The sequence below is a fragment of the Coturnix japonica genome, chromosome 3, assembly GCF_054131305.1.
Source record: "Coturnix japonica strain WE chromosome 3, WE-NBRP24, whole genome shotgun sequence".
Classification (NCBI taxonomy): Eukaryota; Metazoa; Chordata; class Aves; order Galliformes; family Phasianidae; genus Coturnix; species Coturnix japonica.
In genome coordinates this window covers 10,181,111-10,206,086 of record NC_140665.1, presented here as the reverse complement: position 1 = coordinate 10,206,086, position 24,976 = coordinate 10,181,111, and the positions used below count along the sequence as shown (strand labels likewise).

General features: G+C 41.7%; 2 long non-coding RNA genes across 6 annotated transcripts in view; one reads left to right on the top strand and one right to left on the bottom strand.

Annotated features, from left to right (window-relative positions):
- Positions 1 to 24,976, top strand: part of LOC107310815 (uncharacterized) — an 81,971-nt gene that overhangs the window by 24,200 nt on the left and 32,795 nt on the right. The window contains exons 3-5 of one of the 4 annotated variants that reach the window (XR_014944431.1): positions 4,292 to 4,404; positions 14,805 to 14,892; positions 15,042 to 15,171. This is a non-coding gene — a long non-coding RNA (uncharacterized LOC107310815). Of the gene's footprint in view, positions 1 to 4,291; positions 4,405 to 14,804; positions 14,893 to 15,041; positions 15,173 to 24,976 lie in introns of those variants that run through there. The other 3 variants (XR_014944429.1, XR_001553738.3, XR_014944430.1) reach the window with 3 other exon arrangements.
- LOC146761262 (uncharacterized) overlaps positions 1 to 24,976 on the bottom strand; it is a 39,894-nt gene that overhangs the window by 7,795 nt on the left and 7,123 nt on the right. Inside the window, exon 1 of one of the 2 annotated variants that reach the window (XR_014944435.1) lies at positions 10,771 to 11,001. The exons of the other annotated variant lie outside the window; for it this stretch is intronic. This is a non-coding gene — a long non-coding RNA (uncharacterized LOC146761262). Of the gene's footprint in view, positions 1 to 10,770; positions 11,002 to 24,976 lie in introns of those variants that run through there. 2 annotated transcript variants of the gene reach the window in all.

Sequence of the window (24,976 nt, the reverse complement as noted above, 5' to 3'; positions counted from 1 at the left end):
ACAAAACTACTGTGAATTTGGTTTCTGTGTGTCTCTTCTACATTACTTAAACTGTTCTCAGTTGGTGGTGATGAAGTTAAAACCATATGGAATTAAATCTTGTTCCCCCTTTTTTGCTTGGTCAAGCATGCGCTTTCTTCTTGCTTCCATTCAGCGTACATGCAGATGCCATCTGGAGAAGGCACTGAGGTCTGAGGTCATGGTCTGGTGGTGCTGGGTGGAGGAGGGCTGCTCAGGAACAGTCATTTTGATTTAAGCTGTCCAGGCATCCAAGCATATGCTTGCAGAAATTTAATAGAAAGAAAGGCTTGAAAGGAACAGGAAGAGATCATTTCTAGGTAGGAATTTAGGCAAGCATTACCATATAGTGTAAGTAGATACAGATGACCATCCCATGAAGGAGGTACCTGAATGGGTCGAATATCTTTCCAAGGGTAAACATGCACGATCCCTTTTTTGCCTTCCAACTGCAGTATGAGTGGAAAGGTGTTCCAAGCTTTGGAGAGATTTGGAATACCTTTATCTTTATAATAGCGCACAAAAACCTTATGGTAAAAGAATGTTAATCTTGCTTTAAAGCATGTAATCCATTTGCACTGCAAATGCAAATACAAGAAGTAGAGAGAGCATTCACACACAGACAACCTTGTTTCTGGCACTTGCTAATTTTTCTTTGCTCAACTCTTCAAATGTCATGTACTTTTGACGTAAGGTGGGTGGGTTTTTTTGTTGTTGTTGTTAACGTGGATATAATAAGATTATGAAATGAATGCAAGACTTATTAAAAGAGTTTAGAACTTCCAGATGAACGATCAAACGATCAAGCCTCAATACTTTTCATACTGTAATTTGCAGTGAAAATGTCTAATAGAAAGTTCTGACATAACAAAGGTCTTGCTATAGCCTGGATAGTTAATAGGTGATGGTACTAAAAGTAAGGCATCAGACACTTTGAAAAGGAATCAGGAAATAATAGGCAGTATTTGGTTACTGCAACCTGGGCAGCCCTGCAGGAAAAATGATCTGTAGTAGTGGGTGGCAGTCATCATTGTGTTGACTTGATGCAGCTGCAGGAGGGAGTTGTGTTAGTAGTTCACACTGTGCCACGTGTTCAAGATCTTTCATTTAGATTTAGATTAAAAAGAACAAATGAATAAGTAAATAAAAGTACGTGGTATTTAATATTCCACTGTTCCAGTGTAATGGGTTCAAACTAGCTCTGATGAGTGGCAAATATTTATGTCACGTTTAAACAGATTTGCTAAAAAACAGGTAGATGTAAATAGATGATTAGAATAAGGATGAAAAGCTTCTGGAGGAATCCTGATCCCACAGAGCATAATGTAAGACCTTGTGTTGACATCACTGGGCACAGATTTCATCCAGAAAATCTGTACATTTCTGGCATTGACATAACTACTACGGCTATGTGGAAAAAGCTTGAATCTTGCTGAAGAATTTACTTTTTCTCTTTCATGTGTGATGTTTAGTTAAAAAGTTAAAAGTATCATTCTAAAAGCAGAGGTGTGAAAGCATAGTTAACTCCAGCAGTACGTCAAAAATTATTTAAAACGATGTCAGCATCTCAAAATATAAAAGATGAACCAAAAGCTCCTCTTCATCAGAACAGCAGCAAAAATTCATCTACAAATAATCAAGTGAATAAAATTTTAGGTGAGCCTGAAGTGATTCAAGCATTGGTTGGTATCAGTTCTTGGAATGAAAATTTGATTTCTTTCTCAGGGTTGGATTTGTCAGCATAACTTCTCTTTGATGCATTTCTTTATAAATCTCAGTGGATTGGCAAGGCTGCATATTATTCATCAGCGGCATTCTGAGAGATGTATGGCACCATACTGATATCTCTGCAGGGCTTGTGCTGACTGAATAATTGAAGATGGATGTAAAATATTAGCGTGGAATAGTCAGATGAATTTTTTAAGAACTGTACAAGGTAACTGATGTTTTTATTGCACAGCACATTTTATTGCTTATCAAAACAGTCTGTCAGGACTTAGTAGTAAAGAACAAGTTGGCTTTAGTGGAAGTAAGGATCATTTATAAAGGTCTGATGGGGGAAAATGTGTTGGTTCCAACTTCAATTCTACCCCAGTCCCAGAACTAATATTTCAGACTTGTGTTGAAACAGTCATGATATTGAAATGAATGCAGCTTTGCCATTGTTTGATTTTTATTTCTTTTTTGCAAATGCTGACATGCCTGTTGTGGCTGCATGCACAGTTATCAGCTGTTATCATGGTAGGTGCACATGCCTGCCCTCCCCATTTGTCAATTAGCACTTGACTGAGAAGAACAGATAAAACTCACACCTTTGATTCAGATCTAGAATAAAGGTGGTAACTACTGGAGAAATAGTGTTTTTCTGGGATGTGTGGAGAACTGGAAAGTCTTAAAGTCTTATATGAGGGCTGCACCGAAAGTAATGCCTTCCATTTTATGATGTTGGCCCATGACATCAGAGGCGGAGGTTGATGTGGCAGTGGAGACTGAACCTTCCCACCAATATCCAGTTCCATTTTCTTGACGTGTGACAGATGGCAGCAGGGGGGAAGTCCAACAGATTGGTGTCTGACGTGAAAATGTGCATGAAACAAAGGTGTGTGGTTGAATTCCTTCATGCAGGAAAAAAATCCTGTACCACTGACATTCATCAGTGTTTGCTGAACATTTATGGAAACCATACAGAGGATGTGAGCACAGTGAAGGAGAGGTAGTGCATTTCAGCACTGGCTACAGTAACAGTGGCTAATTTATTAGCCCAGCACTTGGGCTCTTGTTCATTGCTGGTGAAAATATGTAGCTAGTGGCCGTGACTTTGTCAAAAAATAGTGTTTTGTAGCTGTGAATTGCTCTATATTGAATAGTGTTAACTATGCTCTTTTTTGCTGTACTGTAGTTTCTATGGAAATAGATAGGAGGCATTACTTTTGGAGCAACCTATGTTGCTCATTTCTGGTTACAGTCATTGGGAGGTGATCTGGGCACTTTCTGTTTGGTGATGTGTTAACTCTGAAGCACAGATAGGGCACGTATGCAGTCAGCTTCTCACAGGCTGTGTATGCACTACATGCGCCATACTGCAAAAATTGCACACCTTTGCTGTTGCTGCACATGGAGTTCACAGCACCAGCACCTTTCTGCCAGTGGTGGTGAAAGTAAGACCTCATGTAGGTGTGGTGTAAGATTTGAGGAGCTTTTCTAGAGAGGAAAAAAATAGTTCTTTTTGCCTTCCATGAAGACATAAATTGGTAGATATTCTCTTGTCTGAAAAAGAAATGTTTCTCTTAAAGCGACTTCTTGCTGCAACTGTAACAAAGTTTGATTTTTAGACCAAGCTGCTCTTCAAAACATCATAGTTTTAGAAAAGCTGAACTCATCCGATGTGGTGTGAACCAATGGAATCCCACTTGTTATTTAGCTTCACTGAATGGTTGGTGCAGCTTCTTAACAGGGCAGTATGCCCTCACAGTTCTAATGTGGCTTGTAATAACCTGGTCCATTAGCATGTAGTTGTTAACAGCACTTTTCAGTGTCCAGCAGGTTCATGTATACAGCTTTTATGCTTTTGTTTTCAACTTTTGACTCATGAAAATTATTAAGAGAAAAGCATACAGTCAGCTACATGCTATTTAGGCTATTTGGATCCAATTCAGCTCAACTCAGCAGGGGTGTGGAAGATGAAGAACTGTATATAATTACTGTGTATGCAGATACCAGATTGTAGAATCTCTACAGGTAATTGTGAGATTGCTATAGAGACATCACATTTGCCTGCAGAGATTTCCCAGTCTGCGACTCACATCCATGAAGAAGTGAAAGAAATATTTTCATTTGACTAGTCCTTGTCAGAGTTTAAACTGAATTTTGAATGAGTTGTTGGAGAATGTTCGGTTGTTGAAAGACCTGATGGAACTCCTTAGAAGTTTTCAAGAGGGCTAGATGACTATGTTGATAATAACTAAAGTATCGTTTGGTTCCAACATACTTTGCATTCCCAGTTTCTGTGAATCTCTGTCTTCCAAAGGCTACACTGTGGATGTCTCAGTCTCCTTAGAAGTAATCTGTCTGAAGCTGAGAATACCACCTTTCCTCTACATGTCTGTGAACAAATACTTCTCCTTGCTCCTCATTCTGCTACTCCTTTTGGTCTCTTCTAGAGCAAATTTAAGTTTCTGCTTTCCTTGCCAACATCCATTTTGGTTATAATGAGATGGCAGTGGTTACTTTTCTGTTATTATTATTATTATTTTTCTCTTTTATTTTTGTCCAGCTGTTGGCATTGTGAAAGAAAGGAGAGAAAATGTTGTAGTCTCCAGCCATCACCATCCCCCTGACTGCTGCAGTAACCTGGAGGTTGTTCGGTACTGACTTCCTTCTCCTTTGGTCAGTGTAATTCTTACCTGTTTTATGGCTCTACAACTTGTTATGTCTTGTGCATTTTTAAATTTAAATTGTGTGTTCTCTGAGGCACAGATTATGAATAGACTTGTACTGTCTGTCTGTTTAAAAAAATACTAAGATGCAAGCAAATGAGAGGAAACCAGTTGTGGACTTTCCAGATTATGACATTCCTGCAAATTCCAAGCACTAAGCACAAAAAATAATTAAAAAGAAAAAAGAAAAAAAAAAAAAGAAAAAAAAAGAAATTGGATTTGAAGGCAAAACAGGTTTGGCTGAGTGACAGCAACAGATTTAGCTTTGCTTGTGTGTGGCCATCTCTTACAAACCAGCCTGTAACAGACAACCAAACTATCCAGAGCCCAGCACCCAGCCCCTGTCTGTGGGGCTCTCCGTGGTTAGCCCTAAAGAGGGGCTCTGCCTTTTTGATGTGTGTGGGTGGTTGTGTAGGAGACCTGCCATTTGAGATCACTGACCAGCTGGCAGGGAACCACTGAAGTGCACATCAGTCACCCCTGGCAGAAATTGCAGAAATTACAGAAGCTCCTTCAGTAGTTGGTTCTGAGAGTTAAGCCTTATCAGTTGCATAGGGGAGGGAGTATGTTGCAACCTGTGTGTGTGTGCATGTGTGGAGAATTTAAAGAATTACAGCTCAAGCTACAGGTTTGATCTTTAGATTTATATAGTGGGATGCTTTAGAACAGACTAACTTAGGAACTGTAAGAAGAAAAGGTAGGGTGAAAAATTAGAAGGATGATGTAAGCTACTTAAAGACTCATGAGCAGCAGAGGAGGCAATGAAAGCCTCCTATTATTGTATGTTGAATGATTCCCTCAGTTCTGGTGAAGAGCTTTCATTTTACAAGATTTGATTTTGCCAATGCTGAGAGATCCAAAGAATTTGAAGGATGAGGTGCAGATCTTCAGTCTCTTCTGCAGTGAAAAATCTTTAATGCACTTTATAGGGAGACCAAAGACCACTACTTATTTCCTTTTGTCTTTTGGAGGTGAATGTATGATTTGTTCCAGATTCTTGAAAAATCCACACACACACACACACAATAAGGCTCCAAAAGGTGTTACTCACAGCTTTTACAGCATAAACAAATAAGGAACAGCTTTTGTTCTTGCTAAGGAGATTATTAGGAGAGGTTGCAGATTACCTCCTTTCTAGAGAACAACTCGCTCTTGTACTTTGTTGTAATACTAGCAGGCACTATCAAAGTGGAAATGAATACTGCATATATTTTTTCATAGCCAACATCACCACTAAATTTTAGGAAAGCTACGTTAAGGCACCTGGGAGGAAAGGAGTTGATACAGGAGAACCAGTGTGGCTTCAACAAGATCAAATCCTGCTTGACTAACCTGGTGGCCTTTTGTGATGGTGTAACTGCATCAGTGGACCAGAGAAGAGTCACTGACATGATCTATCTGGACTTCAGTAAGGCCTTTGACACAATACCAAACATCCTTCTCTCCAAATTGGAAAGATATGGATAGATGGGCTGTTTAATGAACAAAAAATGGCTGCAGGATCAAGTCCAGAGAATGGTGATCAGTGGCTCAGCATCTGGATGGTGATAAGTGACGTGTGGTGTCCTTCAGGGGTCAGTGCTGGAATCAGTACTCATTAAAGAGTATCACCTTCATCAGTGACATTGACGATGGAGTTGAGTGCGCCCTCAGCAAGTCTGCTGATGACACCATGTTGTGGAGTACAGTTGACACATCAGAGGGATGGGATGCCATCCAGAGGGACCTTAACAGGCCGAGCAGTGGGCCCATGTGACCCTCATGAGGTTCAACAAATCCAAATGTGAGCTCTTGCACCTTGATAGAGGCCGTATCCACTACCAATACAAACTAGGGGATGAAAGGATTGAGAGCAGCCTTGCAGAAAATGACCTGGATGTATTTGTGGATGGGAAGTTGGACATGAGCCAGCAATCTGCCCTGAAAGCCCTGAAAGCCAACAGTATCCTGGGCTGCATCAAAAGCAGGGAGAGGAAGGGGATCTGCCCCTCTGCTCTGTGCTGTGAGACCTCACCTGAAGCACTGCATCCAGATGTGGAGTGCTTAGTACAGGAGAGATGTGGAGCTGTTGGAGAGTGTCCAGAGGAGGGCCGCAGAAATTATTTAAGAGGTAGGACACCTCTCCTATGAGGACAAGCTGAGAGAGCTGAGACTGTTCAGTCTGCAGAAGGGAAGGCTCCAGGAAAAACTAATGGCAGCTCTTCAGTATCTGAAGGGGAGATACAGGAAAGGAGGCAGACTCTTTAGAAGGGTCTCACTGCAGGAGAGTTGGACTACATGACCTTTAAAGGTCCCTTCTAAATAAATCTAAGGATTCAGTGACTGTAACACACGGAACGACATTTTCCCCTTGCCTCACCTTTCAGTGTTGGAGAAATCAGCTTGTGTTTTGCTTAGAAGAAATACAATGGAGATTATGAAATATCTAGGTTTCAGAGCAGCATTTGTGTGGTTATACAACAGCTTCTGTGCAGGTGCGGCCTCTCCTGGCAGCTGCTGGGGGGCTTTGCAGAGTGAATGGAGGGGCACCGTACAGCACAACAACATCTTTCTGCAGTGTAGCTAGAAGTTGGTTTTGTAGAGTGAATGGGTTGATACGGTCCAGGGTTTGACAGTCCCGTTTAAAGCAAAGAAAAGGGCAAAACCCAACTGACAAAAGGTACCAAACAACCCTCTTAAATTATTCAGTCTCTTCTACAAACTAACCGATGAAGTTCTGACTGAAAGCAGTGATACCACATTTCAAGACAATAAAATTGACTATTGTACATCCCTATTGTACAGGAGACCAATCTTTTGATGCAAGGAAAAAAACAACAGGGCTTTGCATACTGATTCACTTGTAAGCACAAAGGATAACTTCGTCCTCAGGCTCTAGAACTGTCTGATGCTCTGGTTAATTAATAATTTCAGTATTTGCCATCTAGAGTATTGAGATTATCACATGAGAAAAGTCATCCTCCAAAAAGTGGAAAGGCAAGCACATTGAGCACACACTCCGGAATGAGTTACTACTGAATGGTCTGTTTACCATCTTTACTACTTTTGTATTTTGTGTTATCTAGTAAACTGCTGTCCTTTTACTCAGCTCTGATGTTGAACAGAATAGAAACTTCCACAGGTCTCAGCTCGTGTTGACTGTTATTTCCCGATGATCTACAACAATGGTTATTCAGTAACAGCTGGGCCATGTCTTCTTTAGACAAAGCCACTGTGGGGCTGAAACCTCCCATTGCTGAAGCATAACCGTTGCCTGGGTAACGGTTAACTAGCACGTGGTTTTATTGTTTCAGACTGCTTTCCTGGGGTATTTGCAGGTGGTAGAAGATGCTTTCTTAAAGAGGGTTCATAACCTCATGAACTTTCAGATGTTGCAACAAATTGGGGGACAAAAACATTTTTTTTCTTTCAAATGGATTAAGTAAATCTTATTATACAGCCTTTACCAGACAGATGTAACTCACAGTTTGATTTTTAGCATTATATCTGGATGCTGATACAAGCATTTCTGCTGTCCATTTTTGCTTTTTTTCAGGATTTTGAACGAAGATCATGTTACAGTAAGATTTCAAATAAGCACGAGAACACACAGGCAGTAAGATTAGTGTGACTTTCTTTTGTCCTGGATTTATTTTAGCTGTGGCTTATTTGCTCGTATGTATTTCTTCTGAATTCAATATTTCACAGATTTACCTTAAAATTGCATACCGGCCTGCCAGAAATCTCAGGTTGGTGTGATAGATCTCAGGATAACTGCAAACTATCTGTGAGCATATTAGTGATGGTGGTTAATTAAAAGAATCACTTGGAACGTTAAGTTGGGTGTTAAAGAAGTGCACTTCTGATGCAGACGTATGCAGTATGTGCAGAGCGTGCTGTATGATTGTATATGTATCAGTAAGTAGGGAAGAAGAATTTTGTAAATAGGAATTGTATCCTCATTTTTTCCTATACCAAAATTAAAAGTGCCTTTAAAATGTGCTTACTGCATTCATCCAAAAAAAATGTTCTGTGGTACACAGCAATGTTTCGTGTTACAGAGTTGTTTGCTAAGAGGAGACGGTCCCAGGACAAAAGAAGGACAAGAAGTAACATGTGACATAGAACAGAAGTGTGGTTAGGTTTTAATATGTTCAGCAAAATCCATTCATAATCTAGTGGGACGAGGAGAGAGCTCCCTCTCCTGTCTGTTTTATAAAATTTATAGGAGCTGTTTGCGTATTTACTTTGATTAAGGTATAAATAAAAATAATGTTTAAATGAAATCCCATGATGCCGGTAATAAGGAGCTTGCAGAGATTGAACAGCAAGTAAATCCACCTCTGTTGTTTTTTTTTTTCTGGGGGGGGCAGGGGAGACTGCCTGCATCTGCTCTGTGGGGTCAGGATTCAGACAGCCGATCTGCAGCAGCAGCCCCGCTGTGTGCAGTGTGGGATGGGACTTCCCCAGCTCGAGTATGAAGAGGAGGAGGCCCTGGTTTTAGTGAAAGTGGCTCTGAGCCTGGTGGGCAGGCTCTTGTCCTCTGGGTCATGGTTGATGATTTATTTCTTGATCTATTTTGGGGTATCTGGAGAACTAGGGGAGCAGTCAAGGCCTTCCTTCATGGGATTTATTTCACGTTCCAGTTTGTAGATAGATTGATCAAAGCTGCTGAAATGACCCAGGCCATCATGCCTGCTTGCCCTTGTTGGATGCTCAGCTCTGCCCTGGGCAGATGTAGGGTCAGGGCAGAGAAAGATCTGCTGCTCATGGCCCAGAGGTTCCCAAAGACTGGCAACAGATCCTTAGGAGGAAGGATCTCTGCTTGTTCTCTCTGTGTTCCACATCAGTTCTTGGCTACCAATGCTCACTTAGGTTTGGGTTTCTCAGTCCTTTTGGTGAACATCTTGTGCCAGTGAGAATCAGTCATCACTAGCTCATGTGAATGTCCACGGGACTAAGCTAAGGCAAATCTAGTGAGTAACCAAAGGATTGTGGTCAGTGTAATAATTTGTTCCACGTTCCTCTTAAAAAATAATAGTAATAAAAAAGGTCCTGGCAGGCTCAAGGAGGGGAGTTCCTCTCCTTTGGCAGGCATCTCCCTGCCATGACCCCTCATGCTTTGGTAAGTCCCTGTGTGGGACCTGCCTTGGATGGGGAAAGGGCAAGAGAACAGCTCTTGGCTCAGGGCAGCGAGAGTTCTGCTGAGTACAGAGGGGAGATTGCCTGTTCCCTGAGGTCCTTAAGTTTGTGCTGAGTGAGGTGATGGGAACACAGCTTCTGCTAAGATACACCTTCTGTGCCCTGTAGTGATGGCTGAGAAAATGGTTCGGTTTTTTTGTCCGTGTTTCAGAAAAAATATTGCACAAGCATGTCCTTCACTTGGGGTCACGGCCTAATTATATGACAGCTAAAGAGAATTGGGGTTTTGGACAGATCATGTATTTTCTTATGATCTCTACATAATTTGTTGGAGGTTTAAATTGGGGAATGGAATCTGAGATCAGATGAGGTGAAAAGCAACAGGTTGTATGCTCAGCTGAAATAATTTAGCCCTCAAATAAATTAACTGCATTTCAGGCCAGATTTTTTGCCTTAGATGAAAAAGAATGAAAGAAATATCTTCATTGCTCACTGCTGTACTCAGAGCAAGTTTTGAATATGGAAACCAGGTAAAACATTCTCAAACACGGGCTGCCTCTACAAAGCTCCCTGAGCTCTATTCTCTACGAGCATCACATTGGTTTTAGCTTAAACATAACGTGATGTTAATTCATAAGTAATTCTAATGAGAGAATTGTTGAACACTCGCTTGTATTTTTGGGCAGCAGCTTGACCAGAGTTACCAAGCTGTGTGCAGCCACGCTGCTTGGTGTGCCTGGCACTGCCACCATCAGTTCCTGCTCCTTGCCAACTTAGAACCAAACTAGTCTTTCATAAAGCAATTCTGAATCTGGGCATAGCGATGAATCCACATTGAATTAATTATGTTCTGTAAACTCACTGCGCTCATTTCATTTTTCACAGTCCCAAATAAAAAGCAAATGAGGCAGTGACAGAAGCTTGAGTGCTGGCAATAAAAAGGTTGCATTTTGCTGTGCAATTACTTTCTCATCAATTCTATCTGTTGAAGAGCAGCTGCTAACTGTTGGTACCAGTTTACTTTATGACTAAAACAATGCTTTGGTTAAACAAATTAACTGGCGTTATTTTGCAGAGGAAAAAGAATAATTCCAGTGCTATAGAGATGATGAATAACAGCGCCTGTCTCCTATCCACAGTAACACCACATGTAGCAGCGACCACCCTGGCCCCAAAATTAAAAGTCCAGACTTACCAGTGAACAGGAGTACAAGCTGTTAACCTCTTATTTGCACTTCTCCAGACTTCAGATTGCCTTCAGGTCTGCTCACTAATGTTTGTAGCCATATCAGACACTTCTGTGCTGCAATGAATGCTGACTGGCGTGAGCTTGGAAATGACTTAAAAAGAAAAGCCTGGTAAGCACTGTCTTGTGCTCTGACCCTCCTGCCTTTGCTTGCATTTTGCCACATCGCTTTGCTAAAGCAGTCCTTGGACTGGGACAAGAATTTAAGAGAATGAACTGCAAGAGAAGGAGAATGAAGAAGAGTCCTGCCCTTGCTCCCTGCTTTACACGGAGGTCCCTGCAGCCCCCGGCTGGCCGTGCTGCCGGCTGCTCCCAGCAGGGCAGCTTCCCACTGCTTCTTAAATAGAAAAGCATGCATCTGCTCCTCAGAAGTTTCGGAAGCATCAGAAAGATAGCTGAGAATTACATGTAAAATGCAAGTTTTCTATAGGAAACAGCCTGGCAGTCCACACTTTGTTACTCACTTGATAAGCAGAGTCTTTCTGACAGTCCTAACCTTCTAAACTATAGGTCCTGCTGAGCCCAGCATGAGTCGAACGCTGGGTACCATCTGTCAGAGCTTTGCTGTTTGGTTTTTTTTTTCCTCTCCTCTTTTACTACAATCTGCTGAGAGGGGTGCAGAATAGAAGTTGCTTTTCTGCACTTAAATGAGAAACTCAATCAGGAGCCTTAAAGAAATCCTGCTGTTCCCAAATAACTCTGTAGACTCTGGGCAGGAGAACAAATTATTTTGTATTCTCCAAGATTTTAAAGACAAGTATATAACGTGCCTCAGGGAGTGGGAAAGAATTTGAAGCCCAAAGCTGAAAAGATGGGGCTGAACAACTAAGCCAGATGAACTGAGGGAGAACACGAGTGTTGAAGGGATGCACAGCTTGGAGGTTTCAGCTGTTTCCCCGAAGAAACACTCTCTGAGGATATTCCAAATTTCTCACTGATGGACATTTAATAAGAAGAGCTGTCTGGGAAGAAATGGCCCCCTGCTGCATCATAAAAGAACGACCAAAGGGACATTTTTATGTCTCATTAGTTTATATTCAGTCCTAAATTGGCACCTGCTCTAAATTTGGTCCAAGTTTGCCAGGACCTTGGAGATCCAGATGAACATTTCTTTAACACGTTGCTAAGAATTCATCAAGACAGAGGGGTCTGTGTGTTATTAAAGACACACTGACACACACGGAAATAGCAATATAATGGAAGAAAGGTCTTGGCTTGCCAGTGCTGAGGGCTGTGCAAGACGCTGTTTCTCTAAATGTGGTTGCCACAAATGTGTGGTGTGGGCAGGCATTTACACCTCTTACCTGCACAAATCACCATTTTGGAATGAAATTCTTACGAACCCAAGTGACTGTGTGTAGTTAGGAAAAAAAAAAGCAGGAAATCATTTTGCGTTGTCAGTTCCTGAGCTGGAGGTGTAACAGCCCGTGTATTGGGAGCAGACACAGAGCAGTGCCAGTGTGTTAGCTCTGTACTGGTGGCACAGCCCTGCATGGCATAGCCTTACATGATGGGGACACATGGTGGCTTTCCTCCCACTGCCTGAGGAGCCAAAGGCGACATGCTGCCTGCAGGACCTGGCAATGTATGCCCAGCTGGCCACTGGGGCTTGCAGTGCTCGGATCGTGCCGTATAAAGTGATGTGTAGTCCTGCATGGACTGTTGTGCAAGGTCTGAATTTTAGAATGCACCAACTCTTCCATGTCTTAAACAGTGTGCCTGGATTTCCTTTTGCAATATCGTATTATTACTATACATGCCTCTACTGACTAACATCACATTCTTTCAACTTGTGTTTATTTAGTAGAAGAGACGCGTAGCTTACTAACGCAATTTTATTGTCCCCTTTCTGTTTCTTTTAGCTACAGCTATCCAATATTGTCATTTTAAAAGGTCAGCAGCGTGATTTTAATGAGCATTTGATTCTGACCTTGTTGCATTTTTATATTCATACAGTTGTGCTTAATACCTTAGCAAGTGCATTGGCTGGTGTATCAGAAAGATTCATCATGCTTGTGCTTATTTTATCTTGGTTTGTGCTGGAAGGCATTAAAATGCCAATTGGGGACCAGAGCAGGTAGCCTGCATTGAGAGGTTACATAAAAAATGCAACTTTAAGGGCGCGTGCACAGGTAATTGCACCTGTAGGCTTTGTATGCCAATGGTTCCATTTGATTTGAATGAGAGCACATGGGAATGTCCTGACTTGTTTGGTAAGTACTGGAGACTGTTGTGGGTGTTTGGAAAACACAGCTCTTTAGAGGTTCCTTAAGACACTTACAATGACCTGCCTAGCACAGAACTGTGGCAATGCAAGAAACAAAGCAAAGCTGAATGCCTTTGTCCTTAGAGTGGTGAGCACTGAGTGTTAAGAAGCCCCTCCTGGGGGGTTGCAGGGACTGGACACATGCAAAGCAGAAAGGAGAGGAGTGGGAGAAAACAGAATACAAATGGTCAACAACGTGTCACACCAATGGCCAGTCACAGGTGATGCTTTCCCTTAGAATGGCTGTTATTAAGTCACTGCTAAGCAGTATTTTTCACAAGCAATACGGTGCAAAGCATGTGTTTTCTGATTTTGTCACACTGCTGTAAAGCATGGCGGTGCTGTGACTGCGGCATGACTGGATGGCAATTTATTTACATTTATGTATTTCATTTTGCTGTGCCTCCATTAAATACGCTGAATTTTGCATCTAATCACAAAAGCGCTTTAGGCTGTGTCTCTTCCAGCCTTACTGGCTGTCTAACTATGTAACAGTATAACCGCTGAAAAGCACAGGATCCTCTTCTAAATCTGCATTGTGAGAGGAGCGAGGCCCCTCCAAGTCGTGGCAATTCAGAGGTGGGAAGCAGAGTCGTGGCTCTCCCTCCCTGCTCACCACGGCAGCAGCGAGCTGCAGCACCTGCTCCATGCTGCTCCTGCTGCTTTGTGCTGCTCGGAGCTGCTGCTGGGGTCCCGCGGGAGGTCGGGGGCTTGCTAATGGAACAGGAGAAGCTGAGGGGCACAAGATGTGCGCTGTCACAGCAGTTCGAACTCTCGTCTTAATGTGACCACAGTTACAGGGTCAAATCACATTTGTTTGGTATAATTAGGAAAACTGCAGAAGAATTAGTTGTACTTCAGGCTGCATTTGTGCAGTGTGGAGCTTTTCTGGTTAAGCTACTATACTGTGAGACTTATGACACTGTTCAGTTTGTAAAAACTCGTGTCAGAATTCTAAGGCATTAAAACCACTACAGCAGTCAGTCAGGGCTATCAAGTTCTTTGTGGGTATTTAGTAGATGGAATTTGCTTTAAGAAGCTAACATTCATGCTCCACCAGGATTACTAGAAGGCACATAACACACGCTGTTAGCTTTCCTCTCTAGGCAGACCAAGGAGACTTAAGTGGTCTCAGTGGCATGTATTGGTTAAAAGAACATAGTGCAAAACAGATTATTTCATGGCAGATCTCAAGTGATGTAAATAATATCAAGTCTTTAAAATTAGTGAGTAGATGAGATTATCAAAATGGCTTGCTCTGTCTTTTGTTATGTGAGAAAACTTTCTGTGCCACTATTTATATGTTATGAACTTCCTGTCTCAAACGATGGGCCCGACAGCATCAGTCTGGGCGTCACAGAGCGAGTCAGCCTACAAAGAAAAGGCTCATGTGCATGCTTCTTGTGGGAGTGCAGGCTCCAGGGAAACCAGGTGTGCACAGCTGAGTAACGCAAATAGCAGCAGCAAAGTGAGACAGTAGATGGTTAAGGGTGTTGAAGCACCTTGTTTATATGCTTTTGATGTCACGTTGTCACGTAGCCCAATAAACAAAAGTAGCAGTGTGTGTTGAAATCAAAAGCAAAAGCAGAGCTGAACTGTAAGTAGGAGTTCAGAGGTAGCCCTGTAGGCTCTCATCCTAATGGACTTTCTTTGATAGCGACCTGTACTTAATCGCATTGGAGGAAACCTAAAAAGATCTTTCTCTCTTTCTTTGTAGGCCTGTCAGAGTATGATCTTCACGCTAGCCAGAAATCTGTGGACCATAACATGGGTGACTTTACAATCACAGCAACAAAAGAGCAGAGGTAATGTTGGACTTTATGTTTTCCTGTACCCTGGGGTGCAGAAGGCAGTGAAGCATAGCTGTAATTTTGCAGTGGAGGGAAGCGTTACCGGGGGCTCTCATGTCCTGCTAGCCCGTAGACTGCCAGTGTTGAACGCTTTCCTTTCCTAGGTGTCACAAACAAAGGAAGGTCCATGCAGTAGTCACTGAGTGTGTCAAGTTCCCTGAGTTATGGAAGAATGGGGCTGGAAGTCACCAGAATGTTTGCGGAAATGCTATAAGCCCTGAGAAGTCGCAGAAGGGTAGGATGTCAGTTTGTGTCCCTTTGTGCTGTTCATGTGTATTCTGAGAACGTCAGCTGATTTCATCACCAGAAATACCGCCTTAACATCTGTTTGAATTATTTTACCACTGTTTCCTTTGCCATATTGGACAGATCCATTTAGTGATGATTATTTATTACCATTATATCTGTGTTGTAGAAATCTCTGAGGCTACTCTCTAAATTTTAAATACTCCAGGAAAAGAAAATCTCACCTGAGTCACATCCCGTAGCCATTAATTTTAGTGGCATAACTGCCATTGATTGATGGAGCCTTGAGGCCTCGTGCTGTATGTATCAAATGATGTCTTTAGAAGACACTAAGTGGAAATATCTTTTTTTTTTTCTTCTTTTTTTTTTCTTTTTGCAAAAATGCAGTTACATGTTTTTCTCTTCCTAAAGCTAAAATCACACTTCAAAGTTGATTAGGAAACTGCTTAAATTTTGTTTAAATATTAAAACCAATTAAAAACAAATCCATTCAAATTACATTCTGCATAAGACCCAGCAGATATTTCTGAAGCACACTAAGGAGTTTATCTCCATCTGTAAAATCATTTAATGAGTAGCCAACAGAACTTTAAAATTTGCTGTCAGAGGAAAACATGTTTTCATGGCATTTATAAAGCTTGCAAAACAGGCATTTGCCATGTAATGTATTTCTATGCTGTGTGCATCCCTTAGGTCAGCATGCTGTTTGGGATTATGTACTTTCTCTACATTTTTCATGTCAGATGACACGGGATTGCTGTTAGAGCTATGGGGTAATCAAATTTACGTATGAATTTAGTCCAATATATGCCTTGCAGTCTGATACAAATGACAAACATCCAATTTGGCACAAGTAAAATTACTGACTTTTCAAACGTTCATTTGGCTTCAAGTGTCCAGTGGGATCAATATAGATGCTGCTGTCTCTATTTTATACCACTAACTAATGCTTTGTTTTATTTTGAGTTCCTCAGACCTTCCCATAATGGTGGTAGATATTTTTCTTTATGTATGAGAAGCTATTGATTCCTGAAAGACTTTACATGCTTTTTTCATTTTTAGTTCTGTAAGTGTCATAGTCCTCGTTGAAAAGTCTGACTTTTATTCCAAGATATCCTTAATTAAATAATGGTAAGCTGATTTTCTCAGCACATAGGCTGTAAATTTGGTATTCTTCCCTGTAAAGGTCTGAAAAAATAGAGTTGCCTAAGGGAAGAGTTCTTTGGGTAGTCTATTTCCAATGGCCTCAGATTCTCCTCACTTTGTTCCCAAGAATAAAGTGAAAATAGGAACCCATTCTACCTCACTAGAGAATAAGAGCCAGCCTCTGGCCACAGTCTTCAATAAGCAGTTCCAAGTGACATATTTGGCATTTATCTGCTCTATGTTGGAATGTTATGAATAAGATGGAAGGGAAATTTTAACAAAATCAGTCGTCTCATCTAAAGGTAGCCACAAAATGGAGTGGGGGAGTTTTAGCAGCAAAATCTGTTTCATAGGACTTTTACTGTAATCCAGCAAATATCGTATTGAGTGAGGTGGGTATAGGAAATAGAGTGTATCTCCTGCAGGACTCTGTAAGTCCCCCCTTCATACCCAGTATTTTGGCCTGACGATGCTCTTATCCAAATTTTCAAATTTTAGTTGTCAGTGGTACGTTTTCAATTTCCAACTTGCATTTTGATTTGAATGGCCAGTAAGTAACAGCAAGGTGTGAGTTCCCCAGTAAAAGGACGACTAACATATAAAATGCTGCTCCCAGCAGACAGGAGTGCTGAGCAAAAGGGTGGCAGCATCATCTGCTATACAAACACCAAACAGAATCTCCCTCCTCTCAGATGAGCACATATCTGGCAAGGATGCTAGTTTCTGTGTCTGACCTTCCACAAGCATTAATGTATTCTGTGGGACAGATTTTAGGCTGATAGACATCATTCTAAATCTGTAACAACATCTCTGACAGTACAGACCACCTGAACATCACGTCATTTTTTGTCTAACACAACGGTTTCCTAAAAATCTCTTAAGTAAAGCAGTATGTTTTCAACAGACACTGTTTAATAAAAGCTCAGCATTAAGATTAAGGTTGAAAGGAGAAAATCTGGAAAGAGAGAGAGAGAAAGCGTATGCCCTATCCAGCAGTTGACTAACACATTAGATTAGAAATAGTAGGAAGATTGTGCTCTTACCTGTCTTCTATAAACCCATTGTTTTTCCTGATGTAAACAGAGCTAAATCCTTTCTTAATTTGTTTTTATTTTTTCTTTTAATTTTTTTTTTTTTTTCCTATTTCCATAATCTCTGATGCCCACTTTTACTACTGTGAGTCCATGGGCACTACTTTGCTATTAGCAGCTCAGTTACCTGCTAGAACACATGATGTATCAGAGCAAAATAACAGGAGCAAGTTATTAACGCTTCAAGGTTGACCCGCCCTTTATCCCAGAATTCACTCTGTGTCTTCTTATTGATCTGACTCATGCAGCTTTTTGTCACCTGGGAATTAACAATTCAATGTTTTATTTGACCATTTATCTCTTTAGCAAAATTGTTGCAATCTGTTGACCTTTTAAAATGTTTATGACAAGGTGTTTGCAGTTAATTGTGCTCATAAAAGGGAAAAGCGCAGATCAGGTCTAATATGTGCTAAGAGCTAACCAAGACTTCCTTACAAAAACAAACTATGGTATAATGCGATCGTTTAATTTATTTGCAATATAATTAGAAGAAATAAAGATTTCCAATACCGGGAGGACTGTTACTAGGGAGAGCAGCATTTATCTGAGGACCACAAAACATCACCCCTGTATTCTGCTTTCCTACTTATTTTTTTGTGGGGGAATGATCATCTGAGGGTAGGAATTATCTACAAGTAGAATTGATGAAAACTGCAATTTATAAGTAGCTGTGCATGTGTTTTCTGTAGCATAATATTGTTGCCTGCTGGGGAAACACCCACATTTGCATTACCTGAGCAGCAATTTTGCTGCTGTCGTGCCATTTCAACCTCTACAGTGACAACAGTGTGTTATTTGGGGCTGAGATTGGCAGGTCCAGCCTGTCATGTTTGCTACTGCAACATCTCCTTCTGGTAATGATGCTCTTGAGGTACCCTAACCTTCTGGCCAGCTGCTCTGTCCCACACCGCAGCCCTTATCTCAGGCACCACTGCCTCCAGCTCTGCTCTGTCTCACTTCTGCACGGCTTCCTGCAGCCATCCTGATTTGCCCACAGCTGTGGACAGGAAATGCTCTCTGGGCTCTCCTTTCCCTCCGAAAGGTGCCACTGCAGGCAAGTGAGGGAAGGTCCTGAGCACACAGAGGCAGGGCTGCAGCTGGATGGCTCCAGTGTGGAGCTGCAGATGTAGCCTGGGGATGCTACTAGCATTTCATCTGCTAGGGTCAGTGCAGCCCCATCAGCCTGCTCTCAGCCTCCAGAAGAGCCTTTCTTACTCTGTTTGACAGCACATGGGCACCCCAGTGAATTGCTAACCTGGTATAAATTGGCATCCTGCCGGTAGATCCGATGAGGTCACCCGAATTTCCTTGGCTGCTGCCTCTACCTTGTGTGTCTGAATGTGGCAGCCTAGAAAGGGCCACACTCACAGAGCACTACAGTTGTGGTACACACTGGGACAGACGTGAACCCAGTGGCACAGCTACATGGCATTTATCAACACAGGACAATAAGCTCATGAACACTAACAGTGTGAAAATAAAACCAGTCGCTCAGGAATCCTTGAACATTTTTTTGACCTAGTAAAACATTTTTTTGGTGTGTTTGTGAGTGACTAAAAGTGTATTTCTACCACACATGCGCTACTGCCCTCATTTTGTTCATGTCAGATGCAGCTTTGTGGCTTCTCCAGCTGTGTATTTCCCACAGCTACCCGAGCACATGTCCGTGTACTTTCCTGTAATTTTCAAGGCCTCCCTTTAAATGATAAGGCCTGAGGTGGCTTATTGGCTTATTCACATCTGCTGCTTTCCTGGAGGTCAATCAAACAGTTCTTCATTCAAGAAGTAATGGGGTCTTACAAAGGAAAACAATTATTTCACTTGAAATCTATTGATCTGGTTTCTGTGGTTCGTGCGGTGTTTTGGGTGCAGAACAGTTGCTTGAAACAATTTGAGATCAATTAAAGTGTAACTGAATCAATAGAAAACCATAACTGAAATGCACAACTCTTGTTTTTTGTAAGAATGTATTTTTTTGCTACCCACACAAATATGAATACTAAGTGTGATCAGAACAGAAGGGAAGAATGAGAAGCCCTCGTGTTTTGGCGAGAAGGGCTACTTCTGGATTCAAGCTTCAGTCTGAAAGAAAGCTGATGGGAGCAGTGTGAGGAAAACATAGCGATGCTCTATTTTGAAAAGCTTTCCTCTTAAAGCTTTCCAAAGAGTTGGGTTAATTCATTTCCCATTCTGATTATCGAGTTATCCAAAGCCAAATTTACCTTATTTATGGCATTATACAAAATGTTGATATCCTTGAACAATTTTTGCTGCAAGAGGGGGAAAAAAATCATTTTTTAATTATACTATTTTCACAATAACTGCTAGCACTAGAAATGTGTGACTCTGTAACCAGGTCTCTTTTCTGTATTACCAGCAAGGTTCATTTTTATCTTACTCATTTTTCCATTTGGTCCAGCTCTGTTTTCTGTTGACGGTTTACTCAGGCAGAAAATGTTTGACCATTCAAAAGAAGTTGGGAAACAATGGGTGAGGGAAGGCAATTGGGGTATCAGGAGATGTATTTTGACATTAACCCCTTGCCTCCTGCCACAGTCTAGCTGACAGCATGACAGATGGAGGAGGAGAAGCTTTCCTTATTAAACTTTACGCATCATCATGTAGTCCTTCACTTAGAAAAATGATTATTTCCATGATTTGTTCCTGGATACTGTTGGGAGCCTGGTGGACACTAAAAGAGGAATATCTGCACTGGGTTTTTCTACATATTACATACTCCAGGGGAGAAAAACATTTTAGGATTTACAGATGAACTACTGTTCTGAATCCCCCGTTTCTGTGGGCAAAGACAGCAACCATAAGATAAGTGCATAGTTACTGTGAATAAATGGTGATTAAGTGGTGGCAGGCAAAAGGTTTATGTGAAATTCATTTTGGTTGCAAAGAAGTCTTGATTTTGGATCCTGTTAGTTTGTCTTACTTAGGATAACTATTTGACAAATAATTGGTAGTGGATCTGAGGAGAAATCTGTTCCATTACGGATGCACACTAAATAGATTTTCACAAATTTTTAGTGCTACTCAGTCAAGCTTCTGAATGCATCATTACACCTGAAAAGGACATTCTGGATAGGCAAAGGGCAGCAAGCTGTTCAGATAAACCTGATTGTTTGCATACAGAAATGCGTTTTGCATTCAGAAATACAGATACCTGCAGGCATATAATATTGCACATGGAGATGAGATTGATTTAGTGCTGTGAATCCTGGTAGTGTGAACTGCCTTAAATTACTCAAATTCAGGGAGATGCTGCATATACTTTGTTAGGAATATACTAGTCATTAATTCTTGCCTAAACTTACTAATTTTAGCAAAAATTCTGATGACACCAGCAGAAAGAAGAAGATGTAATATAATATTTGTGTAACGCCTTTTGGATCATTGGTATGGACTGCTGATTTTCTGATTATGAAGAAAATTTGATGTTTGGAAAGACAGGTTTTCCACTCAGGTTTGTCCTAAGGCCCGGGCTGCCTGACTCAGCCCAGCCGTGTGGCAGTGCTGCAGAAATAACTGAGAGATGAATGGCAAGTGGGATATCCTGGCAGCATGATGGGTGGCATGGGACAAGAGAGGGAGATCAAAGAAGGAAGACAAGAAAAATACACTAAAATTTTAGGAAGTGCCAAAAGGCTTAATTAGCACAGGGACAAAAAGCCATGGGAAATTAGAGTGTTGACAGACATAGTGGCAGCTCAGCATGCAGCACAGGACCTCCAGTGCTGCATAAATACCTTGCTGTCCAGGTCAATCACATGGCTTGTGCACTTGACAGTCCATCACTGCAGTGTTTGGTAGAAAAGCAAACAAAATTAGCCTGAGTCCAGTGCTACTACTTTTCATCCGAAAATCTCTTTTTTGGTGCGTTAGAACTGTCTTTGAATTCGTTGCTGTTATTTAGTTCATCAGCATGAGACAGTGCTGAATCACCAACAGGAGCCTTAACGTAATGTCTGCTGTGAAGGTGAGGCTTTCATGGGAGAGATCTCTAAGTGCTAGGTTCAAGCATGGATCATAAGATGTTTCATCCACTAGGATGCATTGATAGCATGTAGCCTCAGAAAAAGAGATTTTGGCATAAGAAGTCATTGAACCACAAAAGACCCAAGACTGTACAATGTCTTCACCGTGTTGTTGTCCCTTCCTGTAGACATGTGCTGTGTCCTGCTGCCAGAGACAGGCCAGCAGGCTGCTGGGCCAGGGCAGCTCCACTTTTTGCTGCAGTTCCTAGGAAAGGCTGCAAGCACTGGGAAATGGCCAGGAAAGGCTTCCTACTGCTGTAACCTGCAATTAGTTGCAGGAGTCGTAAGAGCACACAATCCCGTAACTATGAGTGATAGGACTTGGACTGCTCTTCTGCCAAAATGCAACACAACAGATGGAAAAAATTCCCAAAGCCTAGAAGAAAGACATGTGAGAACAACTCTTTTCTTCCACTTGTAAGTTCCCACAGTTTCCAACCTCAAATACAATACCATCAGCAAAACTCAGATATTTTGTTTGTGGACAACAGATAGTATTGTTGTGATTGGCAATACTGGAAAGAATAAAAGAGATGCAAGTTCCTAGCTTAGAGATTCTACAGGCATTGGGCAGATGAAACTGTGGAGTGGAAAACAGCACTACACTAGAAAATACATGGGAAAAAAACAGTACAGAAAACCCAGATTAACCACTCTCCCCAACATATAGCTCAGTGTTTGAGTGTCTTCAGTTCATAGAAGTTCTATACAGTGCAGCAAAGTCTGCAAAGTGGTTATATTTTGTCTGCAGATCTTAAGATTGGAAAGGTAAAATTAAGTGCAGCATTCTTGCTGCCCAAGATGAAGATGGAGGTAAATAATATTTAGGGCTTTTTGCTCAAATTGTTGTTGCCAAAGAAAATTGCCGTGTACAAGCTATTAGTGCTCCCTTTTCCAGAAAGAAAAGTAGTCTATCACCCTCAGGCCTTCAGGCTGAGCTCAAAAAAGTTTCCAAAGCAGTCAGCATTCAAGGCTCCTGTGCAAGCCCTCCAGTTTTGGTCATCGCAAGATTCCAGTTTTGCAGCATTGCTCACATCATTGTTCCAGAGATCATCTGCTAGATGTTAGCTCATGCTGAACAACTGCTGCAGTGTTGAACAGCTGTGGGCTCCGTGGCTTTCAGGAAGATACAAATAACGCATTCATTCATCTCCTCCTGCACTGAGAACCCATCCGCACAGTCTTACACTTCCTAATTTAATTTGCCTCTGGATGTAACTTCCTTTAAATTTAGATATAGTCTTAGTCTGTCTCTTACCTCTTGGTATGTTCTGCTTGCATTACTCCATAGCTGCTGCAATGCAGGAGGGAGACTGCCATGGGAGTGAGAACCACGGCAGGCTGTGCCTGCAGCTGTTATGTGCCCATCTGGCATGGAGACCTTCAACGGTATCTCTAAGTGCAGTGTTACAAACAGATCTTCCCAACTAAGACTTTTGGAAAAGAAAATTGGGGTTAATGTTCAACCAGGTTTTGTTTCCTTTCACCTTTGTTCATTTCACTGACTTCCAGTTGCAAAGTTAAGATGTTCTAAGAACAAAATTAGTTTACCGTGAAGTGAATAATCTGAAAGGTGAAATGGTGAGTCTTTTCATTTAGCATACCAAGTGGAACATCATAATTAAATTAAGCAATAGGCTGCCACAAAGACTGACTATAAACTATGAAAGTCAGGAATCGTAACATAGTCAGGAATCGTAAGGAGTAGTGAATCTTTTAGATTGGCAGGATTGAAAAGCTGACAAAAAATCAAGATGCTGAGGGTCACAGTGTTAAGAAAACACTTCCATAGGAGAGCAGGCAAAGGCCATAGCAGGGTGTGTGGTTTTCCTTCATGTGCTCTTCCCGGTGGTGTTCACAGCAATTCCCAAATAGCACAGTACAGTTGGTGTCTGCCTATTGCTTTGAGCAGCATAAACTGTGCTTTTTGAAAGCTCCTGTTCAACACACCAGCTCTACTCTACAGTGTGGAATATACTTATTGTATGACTCATGCAACAGCTTATTTTTATATTAAAAATCTTTAATATTCTAGAACTGTATTGCCATTGAGAGTGTAGTATGGAAGATGATTGTAGAATCGTAAAATGGCTTGGGTTGGAAGGGACATTAGAGATTCATCTGGATCCAAACCACTGCCTTGGGCAGGGTTACCAACTGCTGTATCAGCCACAGGACCTCATCCCATCCAGCCTGACCTGGTCAGACAGACAGCTCATTCTGGTAAGAAAGGCATAGTGGTTCTCTGCAGGCTCTCCTGAGCACAGAGCCAGTTGGAATTTTGGGTCTGGGTGTAGGGAAGCAGTGTAAGCCTTGCTTTTTGCTTGACAGAAAGCTTCTTAGATACTATTCAAAGAAGGCACTATTCCTAATGATGTCGATTGATTTTAGAATTTGTGACAGAAGTGCTAAAATCAAAGTGAGTGTAATGTCATTGAAAGAGATTTCATGCCACATGATAGCCCTGAGGTGCTGCTTGTAGAAAGTGTATTGTTCTCTGAAACAGAATGATTATAGGAAAGATATGAAATGAAAATCCCTAGACAATAAGAGGCACAGTTGTGAATCACCAGGAAGATCTCTTACAGCACCTCTGGTCTGCTTGCATGCTGCAAGCTTGACATCAATCTGGCTAATGAAGACCTGCCTCACCTCCCACCACAGGGAAAAGCTCTGCATCCTGAGCCTGTCCTGCCCCAGGCTGCATACTGGAGAGTTTCTGCAGGCATTGCTCCTTGTGGCAGCCCAAAGCACTGGGGAAGGCTCAGCCCACCCTCTGGATGGCACTCTGCGGCTGCCTCTTTCTAACATGCTAGGCAATGGGCTGGAGATGCACTGGCAGTGAACCTTGTGGAGAACAACCAAGTGGAGAACAACCAAGAATGTGGATTACAGTCAGATTCACTAGGGTTGGAAAAGACTTTCAAAATCATCAAATCCAACTAGCAGGCTGATTTAGCTTGATAAACGTAGCCTAACGTCTGAGCTTACTCCCTCCCTTTCAGTATAGGCATAACCAAAAAGAAGAATGATCTTTTATAGTGAGCTGACAAAAGGGATTCAGACTGAAGAATCCTCCATAGAACTGTAAAACACAAGAGAACCAATGAGAAAGAAAGTTTAAAATAGATGTGGAAATGATAAGGACCAGAAAATCATGGAATCGTAGAATCATTTGAGTTGGAAGGGATCCTTAAAGGCCATCTGGTTCAACCCCCCTGCACTGAACAGGGACACCTACAGCTCCATCAGTTCTCAGAGCCCCATCCAGTCTGAGCTTGAGGGTCTCCAGTTTTGCAGCATCCACCACCACTCTGAGCAAAGAAGAAGATCAAAAAGGGAACAGATAATCACACTCATAACTCACATAATTACAGGAAGCTTTTACTGGTCATCCCCAATCTGTGGTAGACATGGCTAATGGCCAGCACTGTCTTCAGCAACCTGCTTTTATGGAAGAGGAAGGGGTTCCTGTGCGCACACACAGACATCAGTATCCTGGTAGGATATCTT